This window comes from Mus caroli, unplaced genomic scaffold (assembly GCF_978045245.1).
Source record: "Mus caroli unplaced genomic scaffold, Mus_caroli_1 scaffold_1, whole genome shotgun sequence".
NCBI classification, from domain to species: Eukaryota; Metazoa; Chordata; class Mammalia; order Rodentia; family Muridae; genus Mus; species Mus caroli.
In genome coordinates, this window is record NW_028227256.1 from 176,923,732 (window position 1) to 176,944,958 (window position 21,227).

Genomic DNA, 21,227 nt, shown 5'->3' on the forward strand with positions numbered 1-21,227 from the left:
CAGTACAGAGCACAATGGGTCTTTTAGGTTCACCCAAATCTCTTATAGAGAAGCAATGAGGTAAAGAAAGCTGGGTCTGAGGCCATAAGATCTGATTTTAAAGCCTGACTTGATCACTAATTTTGCTTATTTCTTCATTCAGAGAGCATTTATTAACTCTGCAAGACACTAGGTAATGAGCCAGTGGGTTGTCCGAAAGGCCTGTGTCCTGATCCCTCTGCTCTTAAACGGGATTAACACTCCTACCTCAGGCCAGTGTGAAAGTCACAGGCAGAAGGTGTGACTGCTCCTGACTCCTAGTTGGCACTTCACAATTGCTGACTGAAGACATGTTCTTGCCTAATTCCTCAGAACAAGAATTCTTGATAATGATTAAGATACGTAAATCTTGGTATCTGCCCTGTCAATGGAGGCATTGTGACTGCCAGGCTGCAGACAGGCGTACACAAACAGTCGCTTAGTTCCTTATGCTCCACCCTGTTTCATACCCTCAAGCCAGGCAGATGGGATACCAATAAGTCAATTCTTTTCTATTCTTCCCAGAAGAAGAAGAGATGGAGGAGATAGGGAGGAGAAAGAAGAAAAAAAGAAAGGGAGGAAGGAAGAAGGGAGGGAGGGAGGGTGAGAGCAGGGAATAGAGGAAGAAAAGAAAGAAGGGAGGGAGGGGAGAAAAGGGGAGGAAGAGGAAGTTGGGAAGGAAGGGAAAGGAGGAGAGGGGTGGGAAAGGAGGAAGGAAGAAAGAAGGTAGGGAGGGAGAGGAAGGAAGAAGGGCAGAAGGGGAGGGGAGGGAAGGGAGGAAGGAAGAGGGGAGGAGAGTGGAGAAAAGAAGGGAAGACTAGGGAAGAGGAGGGGAGGGGAGAAGAGGGGAGGAAAGGGGAGAGGATGAGCGGAAAGGAAAGGGAAAGGAGGAAGGAAGGAAGGAAGGAAGGAAGGAAGGAAGGAAGGAAGGAAGGAAGGAAAAAGGGAGGGAGGAAGGAAGAAAGAAAGAGAGCAGATAAGAAATTTGGAAGCAGGAAGTGAAGACAAAGACTGAAGTCATTCTTGCCTAGCTCTCCCCCAGTGTCTGTGTGTCCCTGTGTGTGTGGTGGTGGTGGTAGCAGTGGTGGTGGTGGTGGTGGTGGTGGTGGTGGTGGTGGTGGTGGTGGTGGCAGGATTGCCACCTTCCATTTTTCCCTACTACATCCCAGAGGGTCCCACTCAAAGATGACATGAATATTCCCAAACCTTAAACACCTTCTTAGGGGAGAGGGGGAAAGAGGTGTACCCCACCCTAAACAATAAACCATTTATTTATCAACACAGCCAAATTATGGAATTTCATGTCTAGGCTATTCACTAACCAATAACAGAGATCTCAGGCACATTGCCTGAGAGTATCACGTTGATGGTTGATAAATCACTAAGTTTGTCTTGACGGGTAAACTGCAGGTCATCAAAGGGCGTGCTTGGGTGTCATGTAGTATCAATGAGTGCTTCTTAAATCCTTTCATTGAGCTTGCAATACACAGAGAGCTGGGAAACGAGATGGTAGCATGCATACTGCACATAGCCGGGAGGTGCAGGCCACTGCTTCACTGCATCCTAGTCAAGCAGAAGTCAGTTTTCTGACTCCCTGTGATACTCGGCAACATATTCACAGCCCAGTCTGAGGAAAGAAAGGTCTAGTGTCTTTTTCATCTGACAGAGGGAACAGAGATGATCCCATGTGAGGCCCCCACAGAACCATTGTTAGGGCCGGGTCAGTTCCAAACAGAATTCCAACTTATTCACCTGAACCTCTCTGGACTCACCAGTGTGAGCTAATCGACATCCCAGGAAGCGCTGCTACAGAGGAAGCTTTCTGTCAATAGAAGATGAAATGCGCCAAGAAGAAAAAAATAACACCAAGCAAGTCCCAACATGCCTGCCTACCCACAACTTTGGTTCCCATAAGAATCTACTCTTCTTGCCAACCCATCTTCAACCTTCCAGACTGGTTGTGTTTTGCAAGTTTCTCTCAACTCTAGGTGCCATGGAAGAGGCAGTGTCCAACTTCGTTATTGGGACAAGGAGCTGGGGAGCTTTTAAATGTTAGTCGCCCTTCCCTGAGTTAAAGAAGCATGCCTCTTTTGTATCATGATCCTGGCCCTGAAAGCTGCGGTTTGAAGACAGAAACGAGGATAAATCTCCACAGCGATGACTAATGCATTACAAGGGGGAACCGAAAATGCCTTAAATGTCTTCCATGATCCCGCTTTTGAATTACAAAAGAGAGTCAGGCAGAGGTCGCGTCTGGGACTCGTAATCTTCACATCTGTAGACCCCCCTCCCCAATAACTAGTAAGCTCACTTTCTAAGGAGCTGGCAGCAACTTAGCCCAGAGCGCTGTTATACAGGGAAGAGACTTGGCATCCTCTGCAACCCTATCTCCTTGCTTTAAAAGAAAAGATTTAGACAGTCTCTGGCAACCCCCGTCCTGCTGTGGTTGTAGATGATCATGAGAAGATACCACGGGAGCTCTGTATGATATCTCCAACGCCTCAAACATACAGAATCTGACCTGCAGAGAGAATGTCTCTATCCTTTTGAGGACTGAATTTCTAAAGCATTGATGGGACAGCACTGAGTTCTCTACAATATTAAGCAGGAAAAAGCTTGTTAGATCAGGTGTGAAGAGAGATTCCAGTCTACTGGGCAGGAAGAACATGTTTTTGGAGTCTCCTCCCACCTTCTCCCACTGCAGGGTGCACACACAGACATCTTGGTGATGCACTTTGCAATGTGAGTGTGCTGTAGATTCAACAAAGAAAAATGAGGTGTGAAGAGAACAGGAAGCTCTTTGGTAGAGAGGACTGGTGGGCGGGCTTTAGCAGAAGACTGTAAAGGTCAAAGAAATGTTGTTGAATGAAGATGTGTAGACCACAGAGGTGCTGGGATAGATGGGCAAAACATACCAGTTCTCACTCCATTAGGCTTCAGGGCATCCCAACAGGATGCTCTTACCCACTCTCAGGAGCCATAGTGGGGCATCTAGTGTATCTATGCAACCACAGTGCCATCTAGTGGAGTGGTGGAATTATTATTTTTTAATGACCTCGTCAGAACCATACAGGATCAAACCCACATTGAAAAGACTCCAGGCAATAAGTTAGGGTGACAGAACGCTCTTATCAATAAACATGCTCCCAGATCTTTATGTCTTATAGGTTACTTCTCAAAACAAGGGAGGCATAGCTACAGTCTGACTTCAACACCATTCCCTATTTACCCTTTTGTGTTGGCTCCTTATCGAGACTTTCAGTGAAAACAGCCATAAGACAATAACACAGGCTTAGTATACACGTGAGGTACAGCTATCTCAGATATAGTCACTAACTAGGTCCTAATATCCATTTTCTGCTGCTTTTTACCACCCACAATTTCCGCATGAAGCTCCCCAATAAGAAATCCAACAGTGGAAGCCAGGCGTGGTGGTGCACGCCTTTAATCCCAGTACTCAGGAGGCAGAGGCAGGTGGATTTCTGAATTCGAGGCCAGCCTGGTCTACAAAGTGAGTTCCAGGGCAGCCAGGGCTATAAAGAGAAACCCTGTCTCAGAAAGAAAGAAAGAAAGAAAGAAAGAAAGAAAGAAAGAAAGAAAGAAAGAAAGAAAGGAAGGAAGGAAGGAAGGAAGGAAGGAAGGAAGGAAGGAAGGAAGGAAGGAAGGAAGGAAGAAAGAAAGAAAGAAAGAAAGAAAGAAAGAAAGAAAGAAAGAAAGAAAGAAAGGAAGAAAGAAAGAATATGAGAGTGTAGATTTCTGTTATATATATCTCAATATATATATCTCACATGGGTCCCAAATGTGTCATCAGTATTTTTGTGACTTCTGTTACTGATTCTGGGGAGCAAAACAGGGTGGGTGCTAAAGTTCATACTCTGTTTGGCTTAGGTCTGAACTGGAATCCAGAACCACAGACTTGTTCGTCTCATGCCTGTGTGTGAGATGGATGTGGTGCGAGGATTTCATGAGACCAGGTATCCTGTCAGCGGAGGGAAGGCCACAAGTTCACTTCCTTTCTGCTGCCTTCTGAACAGATCTCGCAGAGAAGTAACAAGTCTCAACTTTCAGTCGAGCTGCCAGAGTTAGATTCCTTGCTTCTAACTGTGAGAAGGGGAACCCTTCTGAAATCCTGACTCTCAACCCATCCGCCAGCCCAGTCCCGTTTCTACTTGAACGTCAACCAGTTAATGAGTGAGGGGTGCGGATGGAGTCCTGCCAGCCGCAGTACCAGGAGAGTTCATAACACATTTGACTTTAATTCATGTGTACTGTAATCCTGTGGGTTAAAGGACCGTAAATGTTGTTCTGGTTTTTCTTATACTTCAAAGGAAGCAATTTAATGGCCATGAATTATAGTCCCTCCATTACAGCGTAACTAAGAAACACAACTGTTTCTCGTAGGATTGCCAATCTGGCTCCTTCACTAAAGGAACTTCAAGGCAAGAATTTAAACAAAGTAACGCATTCGGGCTTCCTCATGTGGTGGGATGCTCTGCTCTCAGGAGCCCTGAGAATCGGAGGTCACCCTGAAGGCTATGTAAAGTTGAGGCCTGGTTGAGCTGTGGATGGGCCAACTGGTAAGATGTATGGGGGGGGGAGAGTGCCTGGGGGGGGCATAAGATGCAGTGTAAGGAAATACTGTTTCCCTGGGAGGCCCACACGGTACAGGTGCTACCAGAAACAAAAGTGATAATATCATTTATTTAATAAATAGAAGCCACAGCAACATAAATAAAGGCCAGGCGTGTTGGGGGTATAACTGCAACCCTAGCCTAGCACTCAGGAAACTGAGACAGGAGAACTCAGGGTTTGAGGCTAGTCTGGGCTGTATAGTAAAACCCTGTCTGAAAAGGAAAGGGAGGGCTGGGGGGGGGGAAGAGGGAGATGTTTAACAAATATAGACTCCTCCTATCTTTTTGTCGTCTGATAGTCCAACAGAAAGACCATAAACTATTCTCACTGCCCCAAGAACCAAGATACAGAGCACAGCTTTTCCTTACGGTAACCAAAACAGCTCTGGAGGCTGAGAAGCATATGGTGGAGCAATTTCATCATCACGACCTGGACTTGATTTGCAATCCTAATTCCTCAGCTCACTCCCTGTCAAGATTTAGACAACTTCCTTAAGCTCTGGTTTGCTCATCTACAGGAGACAGCACTCCATCTCCACACAGAGGCTGCCACGGAAGCAAAGACAAGATGATGTGAACATGAGGAGATGAATGCAGCCTTGGGGAGTTCCAGTCCTCCGGCATGCTGAAAGCCAACAGTCAGCAGGCCAGGCGGGAGGACGAGAGGAGGAGGCCGAGTGGAAAGGATATTACAAGGAAACAAAACAATACACCCTAATGACCTGTTTACTTGCTGCTAGTCCTTCTCAAACAGAAAACCGCACAGGTGAAAGGACGTGTGGTGGAGGCCAGGCATACAAAGATGATACATAGTTTATGAGTGTGTGTGTGTGTGTGTGTGAGAGAGAGAGAGAGAGAGAGAGACCCAGACCCACCTTTCTCCCATAAATTGAGGAAATATGTACAGAAAGTGGGCTGTGATACACAAACCATGTATAATTCTGACTACTCTTAAGGTTATTTTCAAAAGAATCCATGGGCACAGTTGCGTGACAAAGTGCTTGTGGAACACACGGAAAGCCCTGGGTTCTATCCCTGGGAGAGTAAAACACAATAAACCAAAAGGAGACTGGATTCAGCCAAAGTCTTCCTGATGCTTGCATTGAGCAACATTTAAACAGATGACAAATGCTGAGACCCACCTCTCGAACCCCGACCTCTCGCATAGCAAAACCCTGTCTTTTGACCCACTGAGCTCAGAAGTTGCACAGACAACAGAAGCCTGCCCGTCTCAGTAGCTCTCAGTGCAGACCATAGAACTGTGCTAGTTTTGCCAACATCCCTAATACAATGAACATGCAGGGCACAGCTATTGGTGATCTGATTGCGAACAAGATGAAGGAATGAGGGGTCTCTGAGACACAAAAGCAATAACACTGTGAAGTTCAAACGCAGAGAGAACTGCAGCTGGAGGAGGCCAGAGGTCAAGAACATGGTCCTTTCTTGATCTCGTTGTAACTTTTTTGCTTTCCATCTTGCTTTCATAGTTACACTCTGCTCAGAGCAACCTCCTCCAAGGAACCAGAGCTGAGGAAGGATGGGATGACCCCCATATACTAAAGAGAGTGTTAGTGGAGCTCCGGCAATGAAGGCCGAGCCTCCCCAAGCCCCCCACCCCCACTCCTCTCTCTACTTCACAGGCTAGCTGAGCAGAATGCAGCCGCTATTTCCCAAGACCACACTGCTCCTGCTCACTCTGTAAACAGCAGGAGCTTAAAGGGTTCTGGCTTGTGGAGTTTCTAGAAGTTCAAGGTGAGATGAGAAGATGGGGCCATGATTGCAGCTGTGATGCCTGAGGAGACTTAAGGCCTGGCTGGGCCACTGAATGATATTACAGCCAGCCTGGGTAACATGGGGAGAGTGTTTAAAAAATTAAAACAGGGTCTACATGGTGGAGAGTTTGGGCAGCAAGGGCAAGGCTGAGTTTGGTTCCCAGAACCATGATCACCAAATAACAACCACAAAATGAAATTAAAACAAAACATACAACCTAAAAGTTCCCTGGAGGAAAAGGGTTTCCCCTTCCCAGAAGTACCCAGAACATCTGGGGCACGTTCCATGGTCAGTCATGTTCTTGAGTGGCCAGCCTCCTGATGCCACCCGAGGAAGGAGTGAGAACTGAGAACTGGACAGAGTAGCAGTGGTCTGGGATGGAGGACACTCTGATTTGTCATAAATGTACACGCACGCCAAAGAAGGAAGCTGGGCTTCAGCCATTTTGCTGAAGCCTAAACCCTATACTCCAAGAATGGCCCCTGGAGCCAAAGTCAACATGCCCATGTCCTATCAATGTACAGTGGTCGGATAATGGGAGGCAGAGAGGGGAATATGGACCCCCAAATCACACACACATATGCATGTGCTGAGACAACATGTTGTTTGCTCCAGGGAGGGTATCTGAGCAGATGACCAAGTGTCACCTTCCTCAGGAAGAAAAAGAAAAAAATGGCACTGCCCTGGGTGGTATTTCTTCTGAACCCACCACAGCACAGGTAGTAGAACAAATTAGCACAGAGAGAGAGGGAGACAGACCCCAAAGCCTACTGGGAGTCAGCAAGACCTGAGTGAGATTCAAGACTGAAACTTTAAACTAAAATAGGCTAATTTTAATAACCAGACTACGGTGGGAAAAAAATCAGGATAGTTGACCAAAACTCAATGAGTTTCAAAGTAAGGGAAGGGAATACATACAGATGGGAGCAATAAAGATCCTCCCACCTCCAAGATACCCAAAGATGTGCTCTGGGTTTCACATAAACAGGTAAGAGTTGGGGCAAGAAAGGGAGATAAACATTGAGGCAGGAGGAGGATGATAAGAAATATACCAGGGACCTAACCCCAAAAGAATCAGATTAAAATATAGGGACACTGATGAATAATCTATACAAGGAATTAATTTTATTTTTAAAAGAGTGTCTCTCTCCCACACACTCCCACTCAAGCAAACTGTAACCCAAAGGGTTAATTCTGTTTAGGCCAGCAGAGGGCAAATCCCACAGGACCTTCTCAGGTGCCACATTCTGAACTGATTAAAGATCATAGAGACTCGGGCTGCTGGTAGCGTGACTTTGGGCAAGTCATTAAGTCTCCTGGTTTCCTACTTCTGGCTGAACACCAAGGAAAACAAAGTTGCTGGGCAATGCCAGGGCCCCATGCAGGCCACGCACAGTGGATGTTGCCTGTAACTAACGTAGCAGAACTCACAGAAAAGCCACAGAAGTGAATAACCTTGCGCCGTGCGAGGAGACCATGTTCAAAGCAGTTTCACACAGTGTCCTTCTCAATGAGCACACTGCTCGGGGCGAAGTTATAAATACCCATGGGCTCCCATAATAGGGCAAACACCAGCATGCAAAGGCTTTACCGGTTTGTCTGTGTTGCTTTTGATGCCGAACAGGCTGAAACTAGAGATCATAATTATTCTATAGTTAAAGTGCACTTTCCACTTCTGGGAAGAGTCTAGGATCTCCATTTTAATGCATTTTAAAATAAACTATGAGATTTCACTTTTCTCGAAGTCATGGAAATATTTACGAGTGAGTGCTTTTAATTGGCACTCTAGTTAATGCTGAAATGTGTTTATTATATGTGTCTATAAATACATACACACATATATACACATATGAGGGTAATAAAGCCACAGATAATACTTGTTTATAAAGTGGAAAAAACTTTTAGATTTTAAGTTAGATTGAAGGCGGCAAGAGACTTAGGTCTTAGCCTCTTTGACCAGGTTTTACCAACTCTTTATTAAAAACCTTCCAACCCCCCCCCTCACACACACACACACACACACACACACACTTGTGTGTGTATATGTGTTACAAGGCTCTCTGGAGACCATCAGTAAGGATCTGGTGGGGAGACTGAAGAAAGAGCAGTGGAGATGGCCCGTGTGGGTCTTTTGGGATGTTTTGGTCCTTTTTCTGGATTCCTGAGAATTAGAATGGTAGAATTAGTTTTCCTGTCCACTAAGGCAATGATCTGCCTGTGTAGACATAAAAAGGGATCTTTGAAGCATGACCTCTGTGCTTGTCCCATCCCACCCCACCCCTGCACCCTAGCTCACTAGCAGGCCACACAGCAGAAGTGTCTCAACTCAGAGGGGGACTGCTCAACTCCAGCACAAAGTGCTCAAAGAGCAGAAGATGGCTTTTGTCCCTAGGCAAAAACATCTGCTAAAGCTAGCAGCCAGCAGCCAGATCAACATGTCCCCAAGAGCCCGGTACTGCAAGGCAGGGAGACTAAAATAAAGTCCATAAACTGTCTAGCCTCTTCATTTACTACTACTCTGATTTAATTCAAATAAGTGCTTGCAGGAGAAATCTGAGTGCATTTTTGGCAAGGAGTTAACCGAATTCTCTTTGCCTATTCACAAAATAAATAGAGTGATGGAGAAAGTCCAAATAGGGACAAGAAAAGAAGGTGGGGGGAAAGTAAAGGCCTCATCTTAAAATAGTTCTCAGATTTCACGAAATGTATCCACACTCAGTGATTAGGAGGCTTAAAGTAATGACTCTAAGACGTAGCTGTTGGACGGCATCTGACGGTGACTGTGCCACATCATTGGTGGGTCTTTGTGTCATCTACAGACATCAGTGCTGAAGATTAGACACGGTGGGTTCAAGCGGCTGAAGGGACAGTGACGATCCCCGAAGAAGAGCTGTGTTTGTCATGATTTATCTGTGAGTCTAAAATACAAGATTAGAGACTGTCTCTCATTGGAAGGACATGTGACATGCTGATGTGATTTGGATATGGCTAGTCCCCTGAAGGCTGATGCCCAGATGTCACGGCATCTGAAAGATGTGGGACCTTTAAGAGGCCAGCACAGTAGGAAGTAAATGCTGGACTTTCAGCATGGATAGGTCTGGCAGGAGACAATTAGATCTTTTCTGAATGAGTAAGCCTGGCCTTGGCCTGTTCTTTCTTGCTTCCTTCCTCACGATCTCTTCCATGCATCAACACCAGGAGAGTTTAACCACCAAGGGCCATGCTAGAAGCCAAACAAAAGAGACTGTCCTGATTTAGAATCTCAGCCTCCAAAAAATGGAAGTAGCCAAACTTGTTGAAAGTACCTAGACTGAAGCGTTCTGTTCCAAGGCACATGCTTGAATCACGTGTCCAGAGGAGGACTAGGGAAGTCATCCCCAACACCCGCTTAGCCACACGGAATCCAGAGACAGCAACGTTAACCCCTACATTTGGGATGGCAATCAGCACTGTAAAGACCATGACAGATTTACAAAAAGGAGAATCGCAAGTGTATGCCCACAGCAGAAGGAGAGGCTACATCTTCTCATCTGCCTTGACCTGGGCCCCTCTCCCTTTATGATACAGAAGTGAAGCTTAAGAATTTACCAGAGGCTAAGGATCAGGTTCAAGTACCTTCTGCCTCCCAACTGTAACTTCACACTAATTCCACATTTTCTTTAACTATTCTGCTTTAGCTTTCACTTCTTTGAGTTTCAAAGCGCCATCATGGAAATCTGTAGGTAGTATTAATCCCAGGTACAGAGGCTTGAAATCTGGCAGTGGGTTACTGGGGCCTGAAAGTGAACATTAAAGGCTGGGGAGAGTAAGATACTTAAAATGTAAGAATGTGAACCTTAGTTTAGATCTCCGCTAGTCACACGGGGAAGGCCAGGTGTGTCCTCAGCCCTGGGGAGGAGGAGACAGGATCCCTGGGACTCCCTGACCAGCCAGCCAGTCTAGCTGAATTAGTGAGCTCTAGTGATCGCAAAAGCTGTGGTAAAGAGTGACTGAAGAAAAAGCCAGGCATAAACTCCTGGTTTTCACATGCATGCACAACCCCATATGTATGCACATCCAAAACTGAGTGGACACATATGAAGGAAGAAAAAGGAGTTGCCAAAGCAGCCCACGTGTGAGAGATTTAAAAAGCAATATAAGGAAGGGGACGAATCAGGAGGACCAGGCAGGCCAGGGTCCATCTGGAGTGGGGAGCTCTCCTCAACAGGACCTGCACGTAGGACCTGGCATGTGCCATAGCATCACACTTCGAGATTCTGTGATGTGCTTTGAAAGCAGCAGCAGCGTCAGAGCTTGAACACCAAAGACTCTCCGTCCTTTCCTTGGCTCTGTGTTGCTTCCCACCCAGCTACATGGTTTTCAGTGGGATCAATTCATACAGAGGTTACACAGCGAGCACAGAGCACAGCAAAGCAAGTAGTCGGATGCCTCAGAGGACTCGGAGGAAGTCTGTGCACTTGCTTATTATCTGCTGGCATTTCTTCCTGCTGCTGGTCCCCCTCTATCTCACTCTACAAACTCAGCACCAAACCCCGCCCAGAGCTACCCTGATGCAGTTGGAACCTGCATGATACCAGGGAACTCTTCTGATGCAGGTTCCAACTAAAGCAGCAATTAAAATGACTGGCCATCAACTGCTTGCTGGGTGACAGACCTAAGCCATTAACAAAACGCCCAAACACTTCCCTAAGTTTTTATCTGTAATGATAAGCTAAAAAGACATCTCTATTTTGTTCCTGGAGCAAAAAGGCAAACAAGTCCGAGAGCCATCAGCACCATAGTGTGCTAGAAAGAAAAGTGCTGACACATACACACAGTGTTGGCAGGACTCAGAGCATGTCTTCCATAGATCTTCTTTTTGGACACTGAAAAACCTGTAATTGACAGCCCATTTACACTGAAGTCATAAAATGATAAACACAGAGAGAATTTCTTAGGAGAGATTTTGACACCCCTCAACCCCCAGTGTTTGCCCCTGTGTTTATATAATAGGACTTGAAGCAAGAATCTGATTTAAACACTAGGTGATGCTGGAAATTTTATATCTGTCCATTCACCTCACTTCTCTCCCCAATCTCTTAACCCCAACAAGAAAAGCTCCTAAGGACATTAAGAGTTCATGCAATCATCTCTATCAACAGTGTGTGTGTGTGTGTGTCCCTGTGCGATAAATGCAAATACAAACAAGAAAAATGTTCAGTGTTCGTCAGTGCAGTTTTGCCAATGGCCACCCTCTTGGTCCCCACAGCCCTTCTCACACAACTGTCTACAAGTAGGCAAGACCTGTTTCCTTAAGGAACCACCACTGCGGGCAAACACAGAAGAAGAACAGATCTAGCATGTGTTTTTACTTTCACCGATTGCAGCCATGTCTGTTTCCCACCTGTCCCCGTGCATGCAAGGTGAAATACACGAACTCCACCGGATCCTGCAGAACATTTTAGGTGAATGGCACACAAAGATCCAGAAAGTAATACTGTGCTTTCGGTTCACATCAAGAAAAAAATAGTAAAGGTGGGGAAGGGGGCTAGAGAGATGGCTCAGTGGTTAAGAGCACTGGCTTCTCTTCCAGAGGACCTGGGTTCGATTCCCAGCACCCACATCAGGGTTCACAACCATCTGTGACTCCAGTTTCGGGGGATCTGATGCCTTCTTTTTGTCCCCGGCAGGCACCAGGAATGCATGTGGTGCAACAGACACTCATGTGGGCATAAAATCCACATACATAAAATATTCACATGAATTGCATTTCCACAAGGAAAACAGAATCCAAGACCATTTCTCAAATGTGCCAAGGAGACAGATTACATTTCATAGGCTTTCTGTGTGTGTTTTAACTACCACAAACCCACCATGTAAGTATCTCTCATTCAAGACTTATAGCTCTTTTTTTTTTAATTCACTTGCATAATTTTATTATGTGGCAGCAGGTACTGTATGATTTCTAGGCTGTAATGTAACAGTTATTGGTTTGATAGACTACAGTTATTTAATTTTGAATTCGAGGGCCTGTTTAAAAAAAAATAGAGCAATTCAACAAAACAAGCCTGGCCAACTCAGCAAGGATGGGATCTAACTGGCTGATGGGCAAATCAGAAGCCTAAAGGGATGTGCCAGGTATGAGGCCGTCTGGCGCACACATCTGGAGAGGGACTCTAACTGCATTCTACACAGCAGATCAGTGGAGTGAGGGAAAGAACTTAGAGTCCCAGGCTGCACTACAGAGGGGCAGCATGCAGTTCCAGTATCCCCGTGACAAGAGCAAATGTTCAAATTCACACCGAAGGCTGGAAAACTTTACTCCAGAGGCCTTTCTGGGTATCCAGATTACAAAAGAATCTCATTAGCATTATTTTTTAAACAAATAGACAGAAGATAAAGAGAGTATGCAGAGAGAAGATCCAAATCGTCACCGGGCATTTCAAGGCAGGGGAGGAACTGTTTTTTAGCAGGTTTGTGCCACAAGAAGGAACCAATCTGTTCTAAGCAAAGAACAGCAGCATGTGATTGACCCAGGGGCATGCCAGCAAGCAGGTAGCTCACCACCTGCTTTCTGGAGGAAATGGGATTGAATGAAGGAGGTGAACTCGTTCAGAGTTACCCTGACACCACCACATCCTAATGTTTTAGCCTCACTCACCATAATAACCTCTAGTTTCCCAATAGGATAAAACGTAAAAGAGGCCTTTGTAAAGCCACCATGTGCAAATATAGAACAGGACTGTGTCCATAGGAGATGGAATAAATGTTGCCTTCAGTGAATAACTACTTTCCATGCCCTGTGAACTAATGTTGCAGACACAGAATCTGGCCACAGCGCTGCCAACTCAACAGAATACCAGGTCCAGCAACCTGAGGGAAACCCCTCTACGTCACCACTGATGACAGTATCCCCTCGAACAACTGAGCAGCAGGCCTTATTTTCAAATTTAATTGTTTGATTCATAAGAATCAGATTCTAACTGTTCTAAGAGGACATCAAGAACATTCACAGTGACATCTGGCCACCACCCATCCAGTTCTAGAAACATCTCCTCTTATAGAAGTGAGAAGCTGGATTCCCCTCTGACCCAGGGGCTGGCACTCCACCTCTCTTGTGTGTACAAGCTGGATTATTCTAGGCAGCTCTCGTTTACCCACCTTTGATGGCTGGTTTATCTCGGTCAGTGTAATACCTTCAGGTTCGCCCACACCTGTCTGAATTTCCTTGCTGAAGGCTGGCTTCCATTTTACGTAAATATTGTATTATCTGTTGTTGGGTTGGATGTGCAGGCTGCTTCTACCATGAGGTCAGTTGTGACAAACGCTGCTATGGATAAAAGTGAGCAAATAGGCTTGAACCTGCTTTCAAGGCTTCGGGACATCTACCCAGATAGAGAACTGCTGGATCATGCAGGCCTACTTTTAATTCTTCAGAAACTGGACTGCACTTTCAAGTTAAGCTCTGGAGCCCCGAGGAACTATCTCTGTTGATATGACAGCTGGGGTTGTGGGCTGGCCATGCTGGGCAGATAGCATCTGTCTGTTGCAGAAACAGAAAGATATTAACATGTTGCCTATAAACAATCAGCACGGTTCCAGGGAAGAAAACACTGTGAAAAACGCTGCACACAGCTGAAAATGTTTCGACAGGGGAAACAGAAGCAACCCCGTCCTTGGGAAGATGAAGCAGCCAGATCCTCTATGGAAAAGGACCAGTGATGCAGAGATGGTGGTGGAGTGAGGAGAACAGTTGGATGGATGAGAGGAAGCAAAGAAGGAAGAACAATAGGCAGGAACAGGAGCAGAACTACACTAACAGGAGATGCTGGAGAGAAATGATGAGAAATCGTTGGGGACACTGTGGACAGTCAGAACGCCTTTGCCTTCATTATTGCACAGTAAGAGCAGGGGATGGCAATGGGGTATGTAATGTTTGTTTATGAATTTTTGTACACAGCCAAGAACCCACAGCATGTATAGCTAATAATGTCACCATAACACAAGAGTGTTTCTGCCCCATCAGAACAGAATAACAGATGACAGCTTATGCACAGCCAAGGTTGTTGGCACATGTTAAAGTGTCACACACAGGATATCACAAGGTACAATACGACTGCTGCTGATGGTTCTACCTAATTTTTGTTTTAATTTAGAAAGAACTTCAAACTTAAAGAAAAGTTATAATTTATTTTTCTGAACTATGTGAAAATTAGTTAATGAACCATGAATACCATAACCTGCAAATTATATCTTCTCTTCCCCCTCTCCTTCATCTCTCACCCTTTCTTTCCTCCCTTCCGCCCTCCCCCTGGCTTGCACCCAGGGCCTTGTCATGCTAGGCAGATGCTATAGCACTGGGCTACCCTCCTTTCCTCCAAACAGCATTTCTGTACACAATAGTATCGTCCCACAATAGCACCATAAAACGGGAGTTAACAATTTTATATTGCTTCCCATAATCCCTCACACCTGTCCTTTCCAACCTGGGCCTGGCAGAAGCCTCCCCACTTTCTCCATTTAGATGGCTCCTGAAAAGAAGGGTGGCAAGAAGGGCCATTCTGCCATCAACGAGGTGGTGACCCAAGAACACACCATGAGCATTCACAAGCACACGCATGGAGTGGGCTTCAAGAAGCGTGCCCCTTGGGCACTCAGAGAAATTCGGAAGTTTGCCATGAAGGAGATGGGGACTCCAGATGTGTGCACTGACACCAGGCTCAATGAAGCCATCTGGGCCAAGGGAATAAGGAATGTTCCCTATCGCATCGGAGCATGTTTGTCCAGAAAAACGTAATGAGGATGAGGATTCCCCAAACAAGCTCTGCACACTGGTAACTTACGCGCCTGTTCCCACATTCAAAATCTACAGATGGTCAGTGTGGATGAGAACTAACCAGCTGAATGTCAAATAAAGTTGCACAACTTCCAAAAAATATATGTACTGCTACAATGTAGTCATTTGACGCTATTCAAGGTCCATCCACCACTCCCCAGTGACTCTTTGTCAGAGCAAAAGGCCCCAGCTCAAAGCTTGTCACCTTGACTTTCAGGAGAGGCTCTGCATGCCTCTCCTCCCGGGTTTTGCTCAATCTATGCTCACGGCTGCTTTTAGTGATGCATCTTTAGAGCAGTTGCTGCAGTGAGGAAGTTCGCACTCATGCTACCCTCTCAGGTGGGGCAGGAGGGATACGAATCATGCTTGCCCCTGGTCTGTTACCTTTGACTTTTTTGTTTGGGCAGTACACAAGACTTCTGAACGGTGAACTTCTGAACAGTTTTCCCTCTGTAACATTTGGAGGCCCAGGAAGTTACCTTGAGATGACTCAAAGATCTCATTTCCCATCAGACCCGACTTCGAGAACCCCTTTATTCAAGACCATCACGGGTGCACGAGTTCCTGTTTCCCTCAGTGCTGTATCATTGGTTTTGATACTCAAATCATCCAGATTTGAAGCTGCCTCCGACGTCCTTTGTGCACAGCCTTCTCTTGCTTTATTCCCTTGTGTTACGGGACAGTGCATCCCAGGCTCAATGTTTGCCTTTTACTGTTCCAGCTGTGACTCGGACTTCACAAGAAGCACTTTCTGTGGAGATGGCACTGAGAGGCCATCTCCACAGAAAGTCAGGACAGGTACACACTTGCTTTTCATCAACCTAAGTCTTTAAGAGTCAGAGAACGAAAGCACAAGTGTGCTCATGAAAAATCCAGGTTCTCTGCTATACACTCTGAGTCCACGGTAGCATCTCCAGGGAGCAGGTTTCATTCAACTGCCTTCTTCCCAAAATGGCAAGCCACGGCTGTGGCCATCTTCCAGTCATCTCATCTCCAGGGTGACCAAGGGAGTGTCCTCACTCTCCTTCAGTTCTAACAACCAGCTCTGAGCTACTGTGGTACCCACCTTCCCCTAGAGCCCTCCCACAGACCCCCAACACAAAGCCCTAACTGCTCTACCTCATGCAATGATCTATAGACTAGCTATAGAGACATTAAGAACAGCCCACGGTGGTGTTAACGACTGTAATCACTTAGGAGGCTGGGACAGGAGGAGCATAATTTCTAAGGCAGCCTGGGCTACATAGGGTATAGACCCCTGTCCTCAAAACACCAAACCAACCAACCAACAAAGTAAATATAAGACACCACCACCCCCAAGGGGGGAAAAAACACACAAACAAACAGAAAGAGGCATTATGAATGTTATAGGTGAATTTGAATACTTCCTGTTTCTCAGTATGTGTTCCCAATCTATCTCCACATAGCCATTTCTTACAGATGGGCTCACATTCTCTATGTGGTGAAGGACCAACTCTTTTTCATAACTGTTGTGAGTAATTTCCTGACATCTTTGGTTTTTATTTTTTATTTTTGGTTTGTTTATTTATTTGTTTGTTTGTTTGTTTGTTTTATATATTCAGACACACCAGAAGAGGGCATCAGATCCCATTACAGACGGTTGAACTCAGGACCTCTGGAAGAACAGTCAGCGCTGTTAACCGCTGAGCCATCTCTCCAGCCCAGTTTTTATTTTTTATAATAAACACTTTTATTTTATGGATATAGAGAACCTGAGTTCCCTGCAGCAATTCCACTGCAGTCAAGCTTCACTGTTTTTCCTTGGGTGTCTCTATTACCGTCTGCAGAACCTCTCCAGTTGGGATGATTCGTTTTGATATTTATTATTTACTTACACGTGAATGTGTGGTCTGGGGCACGTGTGTGCTTGTGCATAGTATATGCATGTGTCTATATCTGTGTGTGTGTGCATGTGTGTGTATCTGTGTGTGTACATGTGTGTGTGTGTGTGTGTGTATGAGTGTGTAGTTTGTGTGTGTGTGGTTTGTGTGCTATACTGATAGTGTGTGTGTAGAGGTCAGATGACTACTTGCAGGAACTGATCACTCCTTCCAGCACCTGGGTCCTGGGGACTGAACTCAGGTTATCAGGCTTGGCAGCAAGCATCTCTACCTCCTGAACTGCACCACTTTCAGCTGAGATGGTCTTGTACTCTGACAATGTCTGAGGATGTGTTTTACTAAAGTGACTGAGTGTAGTTGTGTGATCTGCCAGCACGCACCAGGCATGCTCCGTATGCATTACATGGCACAACTCAGTCTCCAAGGCTAACGGTGCTGGCTGGGGATGCTCAAGACTGTGCACCTGCTTGTCAGCCACTCACTCCACCCACTTCTAAAGAAGACAGACAGACAAGAGACAAACAGGCTAAAATGGGAAATGTCTCTGAGGTAATGACAACCTTCTCTTTTAAATCTGAGGTTCGATTTGCAAATATTGGCAACACAGCCTTCTACAATATATGCGGAGTCAGAAAGTCAAATGAGAAATGCTGCCACTACTCTTTCCATGGTGAAGTTTCTTGGTTGAGTTCTCAATCAAGGGTGTCCTCTGATCTACCTGTGTCTGTCACGTTGCCAAGTGCACCAATCCAGCTGGTCTAGGTACGGTGCTAAATGCCAGTGACAAAGGAAATCAATGGAGAATTCTGTCCAATTCTTTTCAAGACCATACCAGGTTAAATGAAATTTTAAAATAAGCGTAAGTATACACAAATAAGATAAATATTTTACAATAATACAAGGCAGTGTTGAAGATAAAAGCTTTGCTTTCTTAAAATTGAGATCTTAGAAATACGGCGAAGCAACATGAGAAAAATTTCACAAGCTGTATCAGATATATTAAAAGAAAGGGGATTTCAAGGCATTTTTCTCTCGACACACAACGTGTATCTTGGTGCTTATAGGATTGTTATTGGCCTGCCAGAATAGTTTACTGTCATTTTCAAAATACTCAATTCTTAAAACCAAGGGATTGTCGGATCCCATCTACCCAATCAGAGCTGTATCTCATAACATCCTTGCCCTAGCTCCATCTAAACATGATCCTGCCCTTCTGACAGGTGGGACGTGTACTTTGACCACTGCGGCAATGGCATGCAGCCCAGTGCAGAATACACACAGTAAGATAGACCTATGGGCTGACAACAAACGGGTCCCCCCACCCCTTCTTCTGTGCTATGGCTTTCAAAAATGACCAGAGGCAAAATAGCATCCTTAATTCGTACAGTTTTCAAGGAGAAGCTGGGAAGCTCACTCAGAGACCTCTAGTGGTCTCTAATGAGCTGTGGAGACTTAAAGACCTGGAGTCCTCCAGTCCTTAGGTTTTAAAAGTTGACATATTTGGTCATTTTCCATCTCCTATTCCACAAGCACTAAACCTGGCTTGGTGTTCACAACGTTAAAGCCTCCATTTCAAATGTGTTAGTCTCCTTCCCCACTCACTACAAGAAAGGAGTCTGTTGGAAATATAAAATGCTAATAATGAATGTAGCCTTAACACAACAGCGGCTAATATTTTAAGAGTTATTGAGGGCTTCAAATGTACGGGAAGGCATTCTAAATGCTGTGCATGATAACTCACGTGATCCGATGGCAACCTTCGACAAAGAGGCTCTTCTAATCGGCCCCACTTTATAGACAAGGAAACAAATCAGACAGCTGCCTTATAAAGCCCACAGACCTAATCGTTGTCCCATCCCTATCCACTAAAAACCATTTACGCTGTGGGTTCTATTTTACACTTAAAGAACTGTTATTTTTGTTTATTTGTCTTTGGTGTGTGTGTGTGTGTGTGTGTGTGTGTGTGTGTGTGTGTGTGTGTGTGGAGGTGTGTGTGTTTCAAAGACAGGGTCTCATGTAGCCTAGGTTAGCTTTAAACTAGTGATATAGCCCAGGCTGGCCTTGAGTAACTGACTTCCTAGCTTCTGTTTCCCAGATGCAGGGATTCCCAGCGCCGAGATTATAAACACAGACTACCATGCCCAGCAGTTGATTTGGGCTTTCTTTTTGCTTTTGGAGTTTTCTGGTTTTGTTTTTATTTTTTCTTTGTTTGTTGTGCTGAGAATTGAACCCAGTCCCTTGCCTCACGGGAAAGTGCTTCGCTGGTGAACTATGTCATCAGCACTCAGGAGCTGTTCCCTTTGATGGGGAAGGAAACAAAAGCTTCCTTTACCTTTACAAGGCTTGACAGCCTCAGACAGGCTCCCAAGGCCCCTCTTCACCAAGGCTAAGGTCTCAAGAAAGTCCTTGATGGCACTTACGGAGCATCCCCAGCACGGGTGTTTGCAGGTTTATGAAGGTAAATGCCAACTTAATGGCCAAAATGAAAGCTAAAGAGAACGCCATTTACTTGTGAGCATAACATGTGGCAGCTCTGGATGCCAACAGCAGAAAGAGACCCATTAACCTGAGGAAACTGCGAGCTCATCAGCCACAGCCGGAAGCTCCTGCCACTGCACCTCCATCTACCTCAGGGCAAATCCTGCATCTGCATCTTCAGGAAACAGAGAGGAGCTCTGCAACTGTGCATGGGTACAGAACTCCAGGATGCTTTTGTATCTTGGTGCAAACCAGAGCTTGGACATGTTAAAAATCCTGAAACTTGGGACTACAGGTCTGCAGGAGGGCATGTGTGAGGTTCTGGATGCCAGCCCAAGAAACCATGGTAACTAAGTAAGGATCCATTCAGTCTTCTGTGGTGCGGATGGCACAGTCTGAATCCTGGTCCTCTACTGTTCACAGAGACCATCTCAAGGCAGCATCTGGGTGAGCAACGGAAGACTGAACAGCACTCACCAGAGAGTTCATGGGCTTAGATTCCTACATCCAGAAAAATACCCACCAGATCAACAAAGCCATCGGCCCTGCGCACAGGCCTGCCATGCAGCTCTGAGGAAAGCAGAAGTGGGGCCTACCCGGAGATGCTTTTGTGGAGTGCGTGACATTCATTTACCCATCGCTATATTATTGATCCCCGTCCCCACAGTCTGGTGTAGTAATTAATCATTCCATTGATGAAAAGCCACCCTGGTTTTATGATGCTATTGCTTTCTGAGAGATATAGGCAAATATCCCACATCAAGTTTTTGTTTGTGTATTTTTTTAATTTATTTTTCAGCATATTAAAACCCATTGAAACGGAAAATGGAAAACTGAAACTGTCCTTTCGTTGTGACTGAGAATGAGGCGTCAATATCCCCTTTGTAAGGTTTTTATTTTGTAGCCACTCTTCTGTGACCTCTTCACAGGCTTGACTCCCAAGAGGTCGTCCAAATTATTAAACAATCAGGGATCCTCTTGGACTTAAAGGCCGCTGGGAGTTAAAACATAGATTCTGGCACCAAGAACACTCAGAGATTCTGGGTCTTTTAAAAACAAGTATGAGTCTAATTACATGACAGGAAACTCAACGCCATTATCAAGGTGATAGCTACTGAGTGCACAGCGCCAGCTCCTCCACAGACAGAACCTGACCTCTTTGCACAGGTCAATGTGGGCTAAAAAACATCGTAAAGTCTGGTTGGCTCTTAAGCATTAGAATGCATGTATCACAGACACGCTTTCCTAAGCATCTGTGCACAAAGGTGCTCATTCTAGAAATATTTGTTGCTGTGAGAGATGAGAGGATAATGGCTCTCTGTGGGGGACTAGTTCCATGAATCAGTGCATGGTGAAAGGGTCAGAGCACGGGTTCAGGAGACAGGCATCCTGGAACAAACATCCTTGATTGTTCCACATACCAATGGTGTCGCCCTGCACAGTGACATCCTTGAACCTTAGTTTTTATCTGTATATAAAGAGTTTATATTTTAAAAAATTAGCACAATGCCTGACAAATAAGAGTTGAGTAAATTAGCTATTATGGTCAAGCAACATGACTCCTATGCTATTCATGTGAACATTTTTAAAAAACAGAGCGTTCAGTATTTATTAGCATGAAGACATGACATTGAAACTATTTTTTTAAAA

The 21,227-nt window shown here is 45.3% G+C and overlaps 1 protein-coding gene and 1 pseudogene across 8 annotated transcripts in view; one reads left to right on the forward strand and one right to left on the reverse strand.

Annotated features, from left to right (window-relative positions):
• Positions 1 to 21,227, reverse strand: part of Smyd3 (SET and MYND domain containing 3) — a 580,304-nt gene that overhangs the window by 193,412 nt on the left and 365,665 nt on the right. The window lies entirely within an intron of this gene.
• Positions 14,926 to 15,297, forward strand: LOC110290339 (large ribosomal subunit protein eL31 pseudogene; annotated as a pseudogene).